The following is a 16,994-nucleotide window of genomic DNA, read 5'->3' on the forward strand; positions in this document are numbered from 1 at the left end:
TTCAGCCGGCAAACAAAATGACAGGCCTACTGTTGAGCCATTATGAATCGGGCTGCGAACCTTAAGGTCAGCAGTTCGAAACTACCAGCTGTTCTGCGGGGGAAAAGATGAGGCTTTCTGCTTCTGTAAAGATTTACAGCCTCGGAAACCCTGTACAGAGTCGTTATGAGTTGGAACCGACTCCACGGCACATAACAACAACAGCAACTGTTGAGCCAGCCAGTCAAATACGTGAGCGCTGGTGGCTGGGATGGAGACTAGAAAACAAAAGCTGTTCTGTTGATACTTTACCCTAGAGGACTACCAGCTGGCTGAGGGAACGTTAGCACTAAGAGGATGAACACTGGAACATGTGGAAGGGAAACTGGAGAGGGCAAGTCAGGGCACAGAGACGTTAAACTGGCCTATGGTCACACAGATGAGAGGTGGCAATGCCAGGATATGAACCCAGAGCACCTGACTCTTAAGCACTACAGTACAAGACCCTTCAGCACAGGCAGATACAGTTACTGGAAGAAAAATAAAACCAATGCCAATAAGAAAAGACTCAATGAATTACACCATGGTCTTGCTTTAGGAGATTTACCTTCTGAGTTAGGAGTCCTTGGGTGGTACAAATGGTTAATGTGCTCAGCTGCTAAACAAAAGATAAGAGATTTGAGTCGACTCAAAGGAGCCTCAGAAAAAAGGCCTGGCGATCTCCTTCCAAAAGATCACCCACTGGAAACCCTACAGAGCACAGTTCTACTCTGATACACACGGGGTTGCCAGGAGTCAAGAGTTAACTCAATGGCAGCTGATAGACTGCAAGTTGCTGGGAATTTTGAATTAATGATGTCTGTCTACACCAGCTGCCCACCATTGCCCTTCCTCTTTAGAAACCAGGATGGGGTGCTCTCTCTGAGCGGACCTGAGAGAGACCATGGAGACCCGTGGGGCCCAGGCCTCTTCCTGTCTGGAGTAAGGGCTGAGTTGGGCAAACTGGGTTATTTACTTTTTTTTTTTTTACAGAGCAGATCATGAGTTTTTCAATGAACAAATCCTATACCCTTTGCTTCATTACAATGATTGCAATCCCTTCCACGTACCATCAGTTAACAGTATTTACCACTATTTCCTTTAACTCTTAGTTTTAAGGCACCCCTCCGCCCAGCCCTTACTGAGATGTCATGAGGCAAGAATGAGTCACTCTGCTGACAATGTCCCGCATTGTAACTAATGCAAACACAAGATGCAAATGAGCTTTCTAAGTCACTAACAGGACTGCCACCTCCTGTTCCTAAAACTACTGTCACTGAGTCCATCCCAACTCAGGGCAACCCTATGGGACACAGCAGACTGCTCCCTAGGTTTCTGAGACTGCAAATCTTTACAGGAACAGACGACCTCATCTTGTTCTCTGAGGAACAAGTGGTGGGCTTGACCTTGCTGTTGTTGGTAAGTGCCGTTGAGTTGGTTCCAACGTATCAAGGCCCTGTATAGTAAGGTTTCTGAGGAGCGAGCGGCTAGTGGGTTTGAACCACCGACCTTGAGGTTAGCAGCCCAGTGCTTATCCTACAGCACCACAGATGTCCAAAGCTGTTCCTGGGCCTGCTGCTCTGCCTTCACAGAGGACAGCCCCCTCTACAACACCTCCAATCCCATGGCTTCTCCTTCCCTTCTTGGTGTCCTCTCAAGAAGGATTTCCTGTCTCCTGGCCTCAGTGTTTCCTCCTGTTCAATGGAGACAATCAAGGCCTTTTCCTTAAGTGTCCTCAGTGCACTGGGCAGATTTCGGTGGGTCACTTGCCTTAAAACACTGGGCCACTTCGAGCTTGCCCAAAACTCTCCTTAGAGGCAGGATTTGCCAAAGGTGTGGGAGAGGTGGCTGGCTGTGGGGATCCCTGCTGTCCCGGGGTCAGAGCCAGCACTCTGCAGCTCGTGCCTGCCCTCTGGCACCTCTCCTTTCTGTCTGATGACTCAGTTGTCAACCGTTTCTTGTGACTTGTCAGCAAAACCCTGTCGACTTTAGGACGGGGCTCAAGTGGGAGAGAAAGTGGGACTCTCCCCCGCGCCCCCAGGGTTGGTATCCTTTGTCAAAAACCCACAAGCAAGGCCTGGCTCCCTGGCACCCCACTCTGACACCTACCCACCCCCCACTTTGCTGCTCCTGAGGAAAGGTCAAGTTGTGAAATTCCCAGCTGCTGACGGGAATGCACCCCCCCCATCCCCAATGCGGTGGCATAGTGTTGAAACATGCAACCATGGGCCTGTCCCCACCACCAAGTTCCTCCTGCGAGACAGTAAATACCGTGTTGTTGTTGTTAAGTGCCGTTGAGTCGGTTCCAACCCATAGCGACACTGTCGCATTTCTGAGGTGCAGCAGCTGGTCAGCCTAAACCGCTGAGCTTGCAGTTCAAACAGCTTTGCAGCCTGGTGCATTAATCCACAGGGCCACACCAGGACTCCATAGTTAATATCATACAGGACAGTAAATACTAGATGGGGCAAGGGGTCTGGGGGAGAGGGGACATGTTGGACCATGGAGGACACAGAAGGAGGTGGGCCTATTCCAGCCTCCCCTTCACATATTGGCATGACCCCATGGTACAAAAAAGGGATTGTTTTCCTCTGGTGAGCAGGGCTAGTCAGAGGGATGGGGTCTGCCTGGGTCCCACTGGTACCTTCAGCTTCGAGAGGCAGTCCCCCACAGGACAGACAGTGACTTCTTTCCTGTTGTTCTTGTTAAATGCTGTCAAGTCCGTTCTGACTCTTAGGACCCCAGTACAGGGTTTCCAAGTTCAAACCAACCTTTCAAGTTCAAACCAGCCTTGACTTATTGTTGTTGTTGTTGTCAGGTGCCATCGAGTCGGAACCGACTCATAGCGACCCCATGCACAGCAGAACGAAACAATGTCCGATCCTGGGCCAACCTCACTACCGCTGCCACACCCGAGTCCATCAATGATGCCACCTGGCTGATCCATCTCGTTAGGGGTCTTCCTCTTTTTCTCTGACCCTCCACCCTACCCAGCATGACATCCTTCTCCAGCGACTGTTTCCTCCGGACAATATGTTCAAAGTAGGAGAGACGAAGCTTAGCCATCCTGGCCTCCAAGGAGCACTCTGGCTGCACTTCTTACAAAACAGATCTATTGGTTCTTTAGGCAGTCTATGGCACTTTCAGTATTCTCCTCCAACACCACAACTCAAAGGCATCAATTCTTCTACGATCTTCCTTATTCACTGTCCAGCTTTCGCATCCATATGAGGTTATTGAAAATACCATGGCTTGGGTCAGGCGCACCTTAGTCCTCAAGCTGACATCTCTGCTCTTCAATACTTTAAAAAGTTCCTGTGCAGCAGATTTGCCCAATGCAATACGTCGTCTGATCTCTTGACTGCTGCTTCCACGAGTGTTGACAGTTGATCCAAGAAGAATGAAGTCCTTGACAACTTCAATCTTTTCTCCAGTGCTTATTCTACAGCACTACACAAGGACTCCTTGTTGTTGATGTTGTTAAGTGCCACTGAGTCAGTTCCGACCCACAGCGACCCTGTATGGGATTTCCGAGCGTTTGGCCGGTGAGCTTGAACCGCTTACCTGACAGTTCAAACTGACTTTACAGTCCAGCACATTAGCCCACAGTGCCACATCAGGACTCCTTAGAGGGCCCATATCTTATATATAGAGAGGAATGGGCCTCCAAGTGCTAGTTGGCCCCCCTCACTGTTTCCCAGATATTCTGGAATATTCCAGGACCATGCTTTAAAGCCTTAGTTCCACAGGCAGGAATAAAAGAAGCCCCAGGGCATATGTTCCTGAACCTACCTGACCACTTCAGTCCTGGGTCCCTCCTCACTCACCCTCCCTGTCTTTAAGGCTCCCTTCTTGGCCTCCTTGCTCATGGCAAAATCTCTCCTAGGACCTAAAAAATTCCCACCAAAAATGAGACTCACTGCTTATGAGGGGTGGGGCCAGGAAAGAGACAGGAATGAGGAGGCAGCTATACCTCTCGGTGTATAACCCTTTCATACAGCTTGGACTCTAAACTAGAGTCGTCTCACAACCTGTAATTAAGTAAATAATTCAAATCAACTGGGATGGTGGGAAGGGTGACCAAAAATAACACACAAATAGTCACAAATTAACCTGACAGCATTACAAATGACAATTAGAACCCTGTTAGAGAGGATGGGGGAGGGGCGGGGGGAAGACATCACCAGAGTCACTTAAGAGTCCCTGAGTGGTCCAAACGGTCAAGATTGGCTTCTACTAATTGAAGGGCTGGTGGCGTTAAGTCCACCCAGAGACACCTTAGAAGAAAGACTCGGTGATCGACTTCTTTAAAAATATGTAAGTAACAAAGGTTTCAAAATTCACTAGAATCCCTATGTTGTTGTAGTTATGTATGGTGACCCTGTATAGGGTTTCCTGGGAGTGGTTGCTGGGTTTGAACTGCCGACCTGGTGGTTCGCAGTCCAGTGCTTATTCTACTGAGCCACCACACTCCCTACAATCCCTATATGAGTTATAAAAAAACGATTTCTGAATCTATGGCTATCGAAATCTTAATGTAACACTGCTAACATTAATTCTCATTAATCAGCAGGAAACAGATGTAATAATTAGTATTAAAGAGATCCAGATTTGTACTAAATAGTTTTATACTACAGCACAAGTCTTTCTTTAAATTTATTTTGTTGTTGTTGTTGAGAATATACACAGCAAAGCATCCACAAATTCAATGGTTTCTATATATACCATTTAGTGCCATGGATTACTTTCTTCAAGTTGTATTCATTCCCACTCTCCTTTTCTGTGTTGTTCCTGCCCCGTTAACATAAACTCACTGCCCCCTGAGGTACCTATCTAATCTGCATTGCTGTTGTCAATTTGATCCCATATAAATAGCTCGGAATAGAACATAATGCTCAAGACAAATATTTTTCACTATTACACTAAACTACTACTCAGTGGTAAGAACACCTCGGGAGATGTTTTTGGTTGAAGTTTTAAAGATGATCTCTGGACAATAGTTCAAATTTCATGGCTCCAGGAAGTCTGGAGTCCCTGAGAATCTGAAATTCTCTTCTGTGTTTCCCCACTTTTGATCAGGATTTTTTTTTACAGAATCTTTGATCACAACGGTCAGTAATGATAACCGGGCACCATCTAGCCCTGCTGGTCTCAGGGCAAAGGAGGCAGTTATTTTGCGGTCAATTCTCCACATATAACATTTCCTCCTCCGATTCCTGACTCGCCTTTTTCCTCTGTTGCTCCAGGTGAACAGAGACCAATTCTGCGCCGTGGAGGGCTGCTTGCAAGCTCTGAAGGCCGAGGCACCACACAAAGAGCTAGGAGGTGGCCCAGAAGTACAATGCACATTATACGGCCAGTTAACCGGAACGTCCCATGAAACCATGACCCTATGCCTCCAAATCATGAAACAAAATGTCATGAGGATTTTCACTGTACTTATATAAGCAGTCTCAGCAGCTACGTTTCTTTCTTCTTTCCTTTTTCTTTTTGGTCATTTCTTATAAATTTATCTGCTACACAACTTTTCCAATTCAACTTCTGGCAAGCAATTACAAACAATTTTTACAATAGTAACGCCAATAATCATTGGTTCAGTCCTACCCTTAAGCAATGCATTATTTCCATCACTATTAACTCCCCTTTTCCTCTCCTTTCTGCCCTGGGTAACCACTAATACACTATCGTCTTTATACACTTGCCTTTTCTTATCTGCTTATATAAGTGAGGTAGTACAATATTTGCCCTGCTGTGACTTATTCTACTCAGCATAATGTCTTCCAGCTCTATCCATACTGTAGTATGTATGTATACACTACATGTTGTTTGTCCAGTCATCTGTTGATGGCCACTTAAGTTGTGAAGCATGTGACAGTGAGCATTGGTGTGTCTGCCTGTTTTGAGTCCCTGCTTTCCGATCTGCAGGGAGTACAACTGCTGGCTTATATGGTAGTTCTGAACTCCTGGTGTAGCACTGTAGGATCACCACTGGACTGCAAACCACAAAGTCAGCAGTTCAGACTCACCAGCTGCTCCTCCAATACTCTATACAGGGTTGTTATGAGTCAGAACCGACTTGACGGCACTTTACAATAACAACAATGATGACAGATCCATTTCTAGACTTTTGTATATCTGCTGCACTTTTTTGTACCATGGCTATACTATTTTGTATTCCCACCAGCAGTAGGTAAGCGTCCAATTTCCCCACATCCTCTCCAACATTTACTAGTATTTAATTAATTAACTAATAATCTTAGCTATCCTAGTCAAAACCCAAACCGACTGCCACTGAGTCACTTCTGACTTACAGGAATCCTACAGAGATTCCCCAGACTGGAAATATTTAGGGGAGCAGACAGCCTCATCTTTTTCCTGCAGAGCAACCGGTAGGTTTCGAACCACCAATCTTGTGGTTAGGAGCACAATGCTTAACCCACAGTGCCACCAGGGCTCCTTTTGGATGATCCGAATGGGAGTGAAATGATATCTCATTATGGTTTTGATGGCTAACACATGACAATTCTTTTAAATTAATTTTTAATATTTACATTAATTCAGTAACAGTGATGACATCAATCCTTTGGACAGTGCCTTAAAGTTTATTTCACTGCTCACTGTTTTTCATTTGTTAATTTTGTTTTTGTATCATGCCATTCTTATTTATGAGATCTTTATTTCTAGTTATTTCTTGCTTAACCTGAGAACTTTGAGTAATTTCAACATAGGTGTGTGGGTGGTATACTTCCTGAGACTTTATATATCATTATCATTTGTTGTGGCTTTGCCAGTTGTAAAATGAAAATAATTCATAATTTTCCACTTTCAAAATGTATCTAGCAACCCAAAGTAATCAACTGAACAATTACTATCATAAATAATAGTAAGACTCTTACTATTTTTTTATTTTTTATGTTAGCTGCTGCTGAGTTGGTTCTAACTTAAAGCAACCCTGTATAGGATTTCTGAAGAGTAACTGTGGGTTTGAACCACTGACCTTTCAGTCAGCAGTCCAGTGTTTATCCTACAGTGCCTCATCAGGATCCCATTTTATAAGGTAGTTGGGTGTCAAATTAATACAGAAATTAATAGCCTTCAAATATATAAAAGAATAGTTAAAAACTGCACTAAAAATTCCATTTATAATAGCAACAAAAAGAATAAAAATGAAAACATTTAAATATGCAAGATTTTTTTTAAGATGACTATTTTTGAGGAACACAAGGAAAGCAAAAATATATAATATTGTATAGAAAGATTCAATTTCATAAAGATCCAACGGACAACTTTGTGATATTACATAGGAATAGTATATTTAACATGATGCCAATAAAAATACCAGAGGATTTTGAGGTGAGGGTGTGAATAGCTACAGTGATTATACAATTTACATAAGATAATTAATAAAAAAGTCAGCAAGATTCTTAAAAATTAATGAGGGAGAGACTAGCCCTATCAGTTTTAAAAATAAAACAAAATGTATACTATCCCCTGGGAAGGCAGAACAACAGAAAGGCTAGAAGTAGCCCCCCCAAACATACAGGAATTAAATATGAAGATTGCTAGCTACTATTTTGGCGGAGCTCATTCTTGTCTGTCACCATTTTCGCCTTTTGGTTACTGTTGTTACGTGCTGTCGAGTAGGTGCCTTATAGTGACCTTATTATGTATAACAGAACGAAACACTGCCCAATCCAGGACCCTCCTTACAATTATAGGCTTGAGCCCAATGCTGCTGCCACTGTGCCAATTCATCTAGTTGGAAGTCTCCCTCTTTTTTGTTGGCCCTCCACTTTTACCAAGCATGATACCTTTCTTCATGGGCTGGTCCCTCCTAATTACATGTCCAAAGTATGAGAGACGAAGTTTCACCATCTGGCTTCTCAGGAACATTCTGGCTGTACTTTTTCCAAAATAGATTTGTTTGTTCTTGTAGCAGTCTGTGGCTAAATACACTGCTCCCAACACCGTAACTCAAATGCATCAATTCTTCTACAGTCTTCCTTATTCAGTGTCCAACTTTCCCATACATATGAAGCTACTGAAAATACCATGGCTTGGGTCAGGCACCTTAGTCCTCAAACTTGACACCTTTGCTCTGGAACACTTTAAAGAGGTCTTGTGCAGCAAATTTCCCTAATGCAATATGTCATTTGATTTCTTGACTGCTGCTTCCATGAGTATTGATAGTGAAATGAAGTCTTTGACAATTTCAATCTTTTCTCCCATTTATCATGATGTCACTGACTGGCCCAGTGGTGACAATTTTTGTTTTCTTTACACTGAGGTGCTGTGGTCTTGTATCATCTGCATGTCACAGGTTGTTAATGAGTCTTCTTCCAATTCTGATGCCACATTCTTCTTCATATAATCCAGCTTCTCAGTTTATTTGCTCAGTGCACATTGAATAAGTATGGTAAAAGAATACAACCCTGGTGCCCATCTTTCCTGATTTTAAACTACTCAGTGCCCCCTTGTTCTGTTTGAATGATCTCCTCTTGGTCTGTGTAGATGTTCCTCATGAGTACAACTAAGTATTCTAATGTATTTATTCTCCACATTGTTGTCTATCACTTGTCATGATTCACACAGTCGAAAGTCTCTGCATAGTCAATAAAGCACAGGTAAATATCTTCCTGGTAGTCTCCGTTTTCAGACAAATGAGTGGTGGATTCTAAATCTTTTAGTCTTCATAATATACAAATGTAAGACAAAAAGTATTGCTACTGGGGTCACAGTACATACATGCATGTGCTTATTCCAAACAAGACATGTTGAAACATGGCTCTGTGATCAGTAGATGGCTGCATACAAGTTCTCTCAGTAACACACTTTCTTAGTCGAGTTAAGGTGCCTTCCAATAAAACATCTAATGGAAACAGAGGCTTCCACGGGGACCTTCTCAAAGCAGAGAAGTCAGTTCAGAAGGCTGTGGTGACTGTTTCAGAGATGCTAAAGGGTAATCCTGATTGATTTTCTCAAAGGACACAGGACGATCACAAGGCCTTATTAGGAAGAAGTTTTATGAAAATTGAAAATTGCATTGGTAAGAAAAAAGTCAAGAAATTTGTCCTGAGGAATTTTTTTCCCCCCATCACAATGCACCTGCTCAATTCAAAGGTAACAAGGGTTGTCCTATGAGAATTTCATTGGGAAACTTGACCCCATCTACCTACACTCTGATCTTGTCCCATTAGACTCCCTTTGGTGCCCCAAACTCAATAAACATTTCAAAGGAACACAATCTGAGTCCATTGTGGATGCCAAGACTGCTATTCTGACAGGGTGTGACCTGAACAACACAGAATTCATCAAGGATGAAGATGTGTATAAACCTAGATGGAGGATACGATGAGAAACAATAGCTTCACATTTTGATTATTTTTGCTCACTAAAGGCGTCTATGATTTTGCAGCAATGCTTTTGACTTACCCTCTTATGTACGAGGCAAGCACTGTTATCATTTCCATTTTACAGATGAAGTCCCTGAAGAAGTATAGGAAGCTATTTGGCGCTGGCCACACAGATAGTAATAGCTAGGAAAGAGAGTTGGTCCAGGAGTTGAACAAGGCATTCTGGTTTTAAAGAAAGTAAACATCTTAAATCAATGGGGAAAAGACAGATTGTTCCATAAAAGATGTTTGAATATCTGACTGGAGCAGATACCAAAAGGACCAAAGAAACTGCCAAGTGTGAAAATGGGGGAATGACTGCGTACGTAATCTCAGAGTGGAAAAGACTTTTTAATGATGTCTACAAACCCAGAAGCCATTAAAGAAAAGCCTGCTTTATGCAATTCCCAGGTTTCATTTGACCTGTAATCACTGAATCTTTTGAGTCTTCTTTTTTGGCATGGAAATTTTAATACATGATTTCTTTGGTCATGGTATCACCTCTAGCTTTTGCTCTTCCCTTCTGGAACTCTGAACACCCACATGCTCATTCTTCTGGATCTTTCTATTATGACCCAGCTCTTCACCGTCACCATATTCATTTGTTTATCTCTTTTCTGAGTTTCTGGACCTTTCATTAAGTTTATGTTGAATGTGCCAGTTCAGTTTTCTGGAAGATGCTCTCTGTTTTACATTGTCTTCAAATCTAACTGTCATGGCTGCTGTCTTTGTGGATGCAATGTCTTTCAGAATCTCTCATTTGAAGATCTGTCTAACGCCTCCTGCTTTTTGCAGACCATCTGCACTTACGTGGATCCCCTTCCTTTTGAATCTACTGATTTTTTTTTGTTTGTTCATCCTTCTGAACTGCTGCTGCTGCTACTGCTGTGGGCTGTCTAGTCGGTTCTGACACACAGTGACTTTCTACAGGGTTTCTGGGGCTGTAAATCTTTATGAGAGCAGAAAGCCATATCTTTCTCCTGTGGAGCGGCTGGTGGATCCGAACTGCTGACCTTATGGTTAGCATCCCGACACATAACCCACTACACTACCAGAGCTCTTTTCCTTCTGAACAGGGATGTAGATTTGTGCAATATTGTGAGCCTGGAATTCTTTAAGAAACTGTTTAGGTCTCTGTCAATCTTAAGGAGCTCTGGGAGCAAAGTGGTTATGAGTCAGGATGCTAACTTCAAGGTCAGCAGTTCAAAACTACCAGCTGTTCCACAAGATGAAACTTTCTGCTCCTGTAAAGATTGATAGCCTTGAAACCCTATGCTGGGTCACTATGAGTCAGAACTGACTCCATGGTACACCACCAGCAATCTTAAGACAGTCATACTATTGTACTAAATCATAAGTAATTCCCTGTACAATCCAAGACGCCTTGGTGTGGCACTGTAGGTTAATGCGCTAGACTGCAAAGTCAGTTTGAACCACAAGGTCAGTGGTTCAAGCTCACCAGCTGCTCCTTGGAAACCCTCTACAGGGTTGCTATGGGTTGGAACTGACTCAACAGCATTTAACAACAACAATAATACAACACCATATTTTATCTGGTAGAGCAGTGGTTACGAGTCAGGCTGCCAACCTTAAAGTCAACAGTTTGAAACTACCAGCAGTTCCACAGACGTTAAGATGAGGTGTTCTGCTCCCGTAAAGATTTACAGCCTCAGAAACCCTGACAGGGTCACTATGAGTTGGAACTGACTCCACAGTATATAACAACAAGGGAAAAAAAGACATTCAATTGGAGACAATATTCTTCCATAGAGGAAGGGAAATGAATTTAAAGAATAAATGTATCAAGATGTTGGTACAAATACATTTCAGCATGGAAAGGGGAAGAGAAAGAAGGAAGGGAGGAAGGAAGGAAGACAACACTGAGTGATTATTCTACGTCAAGAACTATTTGGGGCATTTTTACTTGATTACCTAATTTAACAGTCTTAATCATCTAATGACATAATCATGGTTAGCTTTAATTCTTGCAGTTCATGGAGGGTAAACCATTTATTTGTCCAAGTTCCTGTGGTTAGAGTTCTTATGGCTTGAGCTGGAAACCCATCCAAAGTTGGCCTCATTCCCAAAACCCACATTCCTTCCTACACTATGTTCACAGGGAATAATTGCTACTGTTTTCTGAGCATTTGAAGAGCCGAGTATGTTGTTCCACCTCTGTGTTATAATTTGAAGCTTCCAAGGAAGAACTCTGGTGGTGCCAAGGGTTATGTGTTGGACTGATAGCTAAAAGGTCAGTGGTTCCAACTCATCAGCTGCTCCATGAGAGAAAGATGAGAAAGTCTACTTCATGCAGAGTTACACAGCCTTGGAAACCCTGGCAGAGCATTTCCACTCTGTTCTATAGGGTCCCTAGGAGTTGGAATCAACTCAATGACAGTGGATCCAAGGAAGACGTTTTGCCCCAAAATTGCCTGGATTTCCATTTTTAATGATTCATTCTCTGTGCGTTAACGCTGCTTAACTTCCTCTGTCATAGCTTTTTTTTTTTTTTTTTTAAAGATGTAACATCGTATTGTTGTTGTTAAGTGCCATCGAGTCGGTTCCGACCCATAGCGACCCTGTATAAGGTTTCTGAGGAGCAGCTGGGGAACTTGAACCACCAACCTTGCAGTTCAAACCAACTTTGCAGTCCAGTCATTAACCCACAGGACCACATAGTGGACCAATAAACAGCATCTGTATAAATGGAGAAAAGATTGATGTTGTCAGACTTCATTTTGTTCGGATCAACCGTTAACACTCATGGAAGCAGCAGTCAAGAAATCAAACGACGTATTGCATTAGGCAAATCTGCTGCATAAGACCTCTTTAAAACGTTCAAGAGCAAAGATGTCAGCTTGAGGACTAAGTTGCACCTGACCTAGGCCATGGTATTTTCAATAACCTCATACGCATGCCAAAGTTGGACAGTGAGTAAGGAAGACCGTAGAAGAATTGTGCATTTGAGTTACGGTGTTGGAGAACATTAAAGGTACCATGGATTGCCAAAAGAACAAAGCAATCTGTGTTATAAGAAGTACAAATAACTGCTCCTCAGAAACCCTACCCAGGGTCGCTATGAGTTGGAACTGACTCGAAAGCTCTCACCAACAACTGCTACTAGTTATTACTCACAATGGGGTTTCTACTGCCTGCCAGGCACCAGACTTGGCAGGCACTTTTGTGATTCATCTCCATGCTGCATATAAGAAGACTCTGAGAAATGAAGTCACTTTCTCAGAGTCTGCAGCAGGTATAACTGCGGTGTGCCTAATGTCAAAGCCTTCTAGAGGTCGTTACCTAAGTGTTCTGGTTGCAAGAGTTCCCAGTAATTCACCCAGGCGGTCTGGAGAAGTCCATAGACCCCTCTTCTGAATAGTGTTCCAACTGCACACACACATACAATTGCAAAGGAAATGAATCATACTGAAATTCAATGAGCAAAATCCTTTTTAATAACCCAATTTGTGAACTGGCAATATACATCCTTCTCATTATCACATTAAATAATAAAACCCAGCAGTGGGTCTAGTAACTGTTAGGGTTTTGAAGTAGTAAAAGGCATCAATGACATCAGAGATATGGGGGGTGGGGGTGGGGATGCTTCAAAAAGTTTGTGGAAAAATGAAATTAAGAGCAATAGAGTTTTCCCATGAACATTTTGAAGCCCCCTCAAACCTCCAACACCTGTAAAGTGGTATGGAAACATCTGGATTTCTGTTGATGACAAAGTCACAGGTGTTAATACAACTGTGGTTGGGTGTGTGTGTTCATAATGGAAGGAAATGCAAACCTTCAGTTAGAGGCAAGTGAAAATACAAGTGTTCCATTTTTCCCTCCTGTGTTCACACACCCTAGGGGCAAGCCTAAGCTCCCAGAAGCAGTGGGATCAGGGAATGGGATGTGGTGGGGGGCAGGAAGGCAGGGCCTCCCCCAGAGCATTCAGGAGTCCTCCTTTCTGGAGGGCTCCCTAATTAAGATGATGCTTCAATTTCTCAAGCTGGCTCTCCATCTGTAGCTTATTTTCACACATCCTGTCTCTCTCTCTGGACAGTTCAATTCCTTTTTTTAAAAAACACACACACACACACACAAAATAACAACAACAAAAAAAACACCCCCAGAGAAGATTGGGGAGTTTCTAATCTCTCATATCAGACTTTTTATATGACCTCAGGAGGGCAGCCCCTAAGCCTGGTTCCCCCAAGTAGGGGGAGGCCCCAGATGAAAGTGAGATGTGGAGGTCCCAGCAGGGGTGAAGACTCAGGGGCAGAGCTGGCCAGGAAGCGAGGATGCAGTCTATCTCAAGTAAGAGGGCCTGAATGGGGGGCAAGAGCAGTAACATGTCTGGGCCTCCGTTTCCTCATCCATAAAATGGAAGGAAGGAGTCTCTGTAGTAGGGACAGTATGGAGTGGGGAGCACCAAACAAGAAGGCTTGAGTACAGCCCCAACCCAACCACCAGATATCCTCAAAGGTCAACCCTTACAAGATACAGTCCAGGAAAGAAAAAAAAAACAACCAAGGGACACCAAGAAGCAGGAGAGCTTTCTGGCTGTTTAGTAAGGGCCCAATGCACAAAACGGGAGTCCTGGTATGGCGCTGTAGGATAAGCCCTGGACTGCAAGATTGATTTGAACTGCACACAGTTTAGACTCACCAGCCGCTCCTCAGAAACCCTATACTGGGTCCCTGTGAGTTGTAACAAACTTGATGGCGCTTAACAATGCACAAAATGAGCCCTGGTGGCGCTGTGGGTTAAGCATTTGGGCTTTTAACTGAAAAGGTGGACAGTTCAAACCCAGTAACTGCTCCTGGGGAGAAAGATGAGGTCATCTGCTTCTGTACAGAATGACAACCTCGGAAACACCGTGGGTCAGTACTATTCCGTCCTACAGGGTCACTCTGAATCCGGATCAACTTCTAGGGTATGGTGACACACAAATGCCTCAGTCTCTAGCCTCCAGCCTCCTGCACTGTGCATTCCAGAGAGGGGCTGGGTCAGAGTTGCGACAGGACCCAGGGTAGGGTGGGGGGTTGTCTCCACCTACTGCCAGTTCTACTTCTATTCCATTATTTGGAACTGACTGAGCATCACCACCAATACCAATTTGTAGAGAGCCCCTCCTCTCTCAGCTTCAGCTGGCCCGTCCAGACCCAGCATGGACAAGGGAGTTACCTCCCTGGTCACACCAGCACTGGTCAAGCTGGTCAGCAGCAGGACACAAGAGCCCCTTGGACTGTCACTGATGTGGAAACCATTCCACTTCTGGTCTAATCACAGTGTTAAAGGAGGCAGGGGTGGGGGTGTGAGGAGATAAGCCAGGTGCAGATAAGCCAGACCCCACAGAAGCACACAGTTAAGTAGCCACATACCCCCCATCAGACACACACAACACCTGTTTCCCTGGATCTGCCCTCAGTTCATGGCAGTAAAGGGGATGAAAACAGAGACGGCAAAGACAAGAGGGAGAAAGAGAGAAAGGACCACATAGAAGTGGACAAAGGAGGGAATACAGGCAAGGCACCCAGGACAAGTCTCCTGAAGGAAGAAGGGCAGGCAGGGGGTGAGCAGAAATACCTTGACACCACGGCAGATAAAAGGAGTTCAAAAACAAAAACAAAAAAAAGTCAAAATGCATGCCAGCAGCCCCAATGTTTCCTGTTTTTCTAGCAAATCACCAATGATTTCCAAGAAAAGCACACGGTGTTGTGCTGGGCCCTAGGCACAGCCGCAGAATTTGCACATCTGGCCTGTGCTTTGAGAGCATTAGGCAGTGTCGGGGCACAGGAAGTAACAGAGCAGCCCCACAACTACAGCTCATAGGGCAGGGACCCTGGAGCTCACAGCCCAAGGGGTATGTCAGGAGCACAGAGCGGGACCAGCCACAGCCATCTCTGGGGTGCTTGCGCGTCGCCTTTTAAGATGAGCTTCCTACTGTATTAATGTTATTGTTAAATACCTCGAGTCAGTTCCAACTCACAGAGAGTTTTCGAGTAGCGGCTGGTGAGACTGAACCACCAACCCTGAGGTCTAGTGCTTATCCTACAATGTCACACCAGGACTCCTGTATAAATGTAGGTGTCAGCATACTCACCACCACCCAGCTGTCAGTTTGTTGTACTATGGTGGCTTGTGTGTTGTTGTGTGCCTAGAAGCGATGCTACCGGTATTTCAAATACCAGCAGGTCCACCCATGGTGGACATTTTTCAAACTTTCAGACTTGGAATAAGAAGAAAGTGCCGGCAATCTACTCAAAATTACTCAATGAAAATGCTATGGATCACAACAGACTACCAGCTGCTGTGGTGCTGGAAGATGAGTCCTCCAGATAGGAAGACACTCAAAACACACAGCGGCCACAACACTGGATTGGAGCAGATGTACAATCCTGAAGGTGGCGCCGGATCAGGCAACCTTTCGTTCTGTTGTGTGTGGGGTCGCCATGAGTCAGAACTGACTTGGTGGCGAGTACCAACAACAACAGTGTGTGTCAGTAGGACAGGGGAAAACAGAAACATCTCTCTGTGTCAGAGGACACTTTGGTGGTATTCATGTGTGTGTATGGGCTTTCCCACAGCCATCTGAACTCTCTGAGAGTTTCCAGTCAGGAGGGGTGGGAGCTCCAGAGAGGCCCAATAAGGTGGGGTGGGTTTCCTCAGAGACTGGGAGATGCTAGCTCAGGCCAGAGAGTTCTAGTCCTCATCCAGTTTATATCCTCTTGTTACACAGGGTCTCTTTCAAAAGCCCCTAAGGGATGGGTAGACCCAAGACCTCAGCCACCTCCTCCTTTCACAACCTCCCCAGGAAACCACACCCACCCCTGTGTGACCCCAGCCAGAAATACATAGCTGGTCCCTGAGAGCCCCTCCCTGCCCTCTGCCTCCTTTTTCCCTCCTTGGCCCACTACCTCCTCAGCAATTTCTCTTCCAATTCCTGAGCTCTCTCCCACATCCTGAGGCCCTAAAACCTTAGAGAAGGATCCAGCTGGACAGAAAAGTGGGCACTCTCATTTTACCTGTCCAGGCTGGGCCATTTACACCAGAGCACACCTGGCCTATAAAGCCCTCCTAGTTGGCACTGTGGGTTAATGCGCTAGACTGTAGAGTCGGTTTGAATCACAAGGTCGGTGGTTCAAGCTGACCAGCCGCTCCTTGGAAACCCTATACACAGTCACTATGAGTCGGAACCGACTCGATGGCACTTCACAACAACAGCAATCCTACCATCACACACACACAAGGTAGGGCCAGGAGGTGGGCTGGAAGGAAGAAAGACAGATTTTGTTTCTTCCTTGAGCCCAACCCTTGGGACTCTCTCCTATCTGGTAATCCTGGGTCCAGGAGGCTTGTCACAGCAGTGCCCAAGTGATGATATAAAAGGACCAAGACTTGAGCTCTGAGCTGAGGGGCCAGGGAGAAAGGGTCTACAGCTATTCCTTGATAAGCTGTCCCATAATTTCCCACTCTGAGGCTAACAGATTGGTGTCTAATACATTTATAACCCACAAATAAGCTTGAGAAAAGGGAAGGTTCACATGGGAGTTTCCTCGGCAGGAACGGTGTTGTACCTGGGAGTGCAGG

At 44.6% G+C, this 16,994-nt stretch overlaps 1 protein-coding gene across 3 annotated transcripts in view; it reads right to left on the minus strand.

Moving 5' to 3' along the window:
• The window catches only part of PIK3R5 (phosphoinositide-3-kinase, regulatory subunit 5), a 73,676-nt gene that overhangs the window by 32,650 nt on the left and 24,032 nt on the right, over positions 1-16,994 (minus strand). The gene's annotated exons all lie outside the window — the stretch shown is intronic.

This window comes from Chrysochloris asiatica, unplaced genomic scaffold (assembly GCF_000296735.1).
Source record: "Chrysochloris asiatica unplaced genomic scaffold, ChrAsi1.0 scaffold00054, whole genome shotgun sequence".
Classification (NCBI taxonomy): domain Eukaryota; kingdom Metazoa; phylum Chordata; class Mammalia; order Afrosoricida; family Chrysochloridae; genus Chrysochloris; species Chrysochloris asiatica.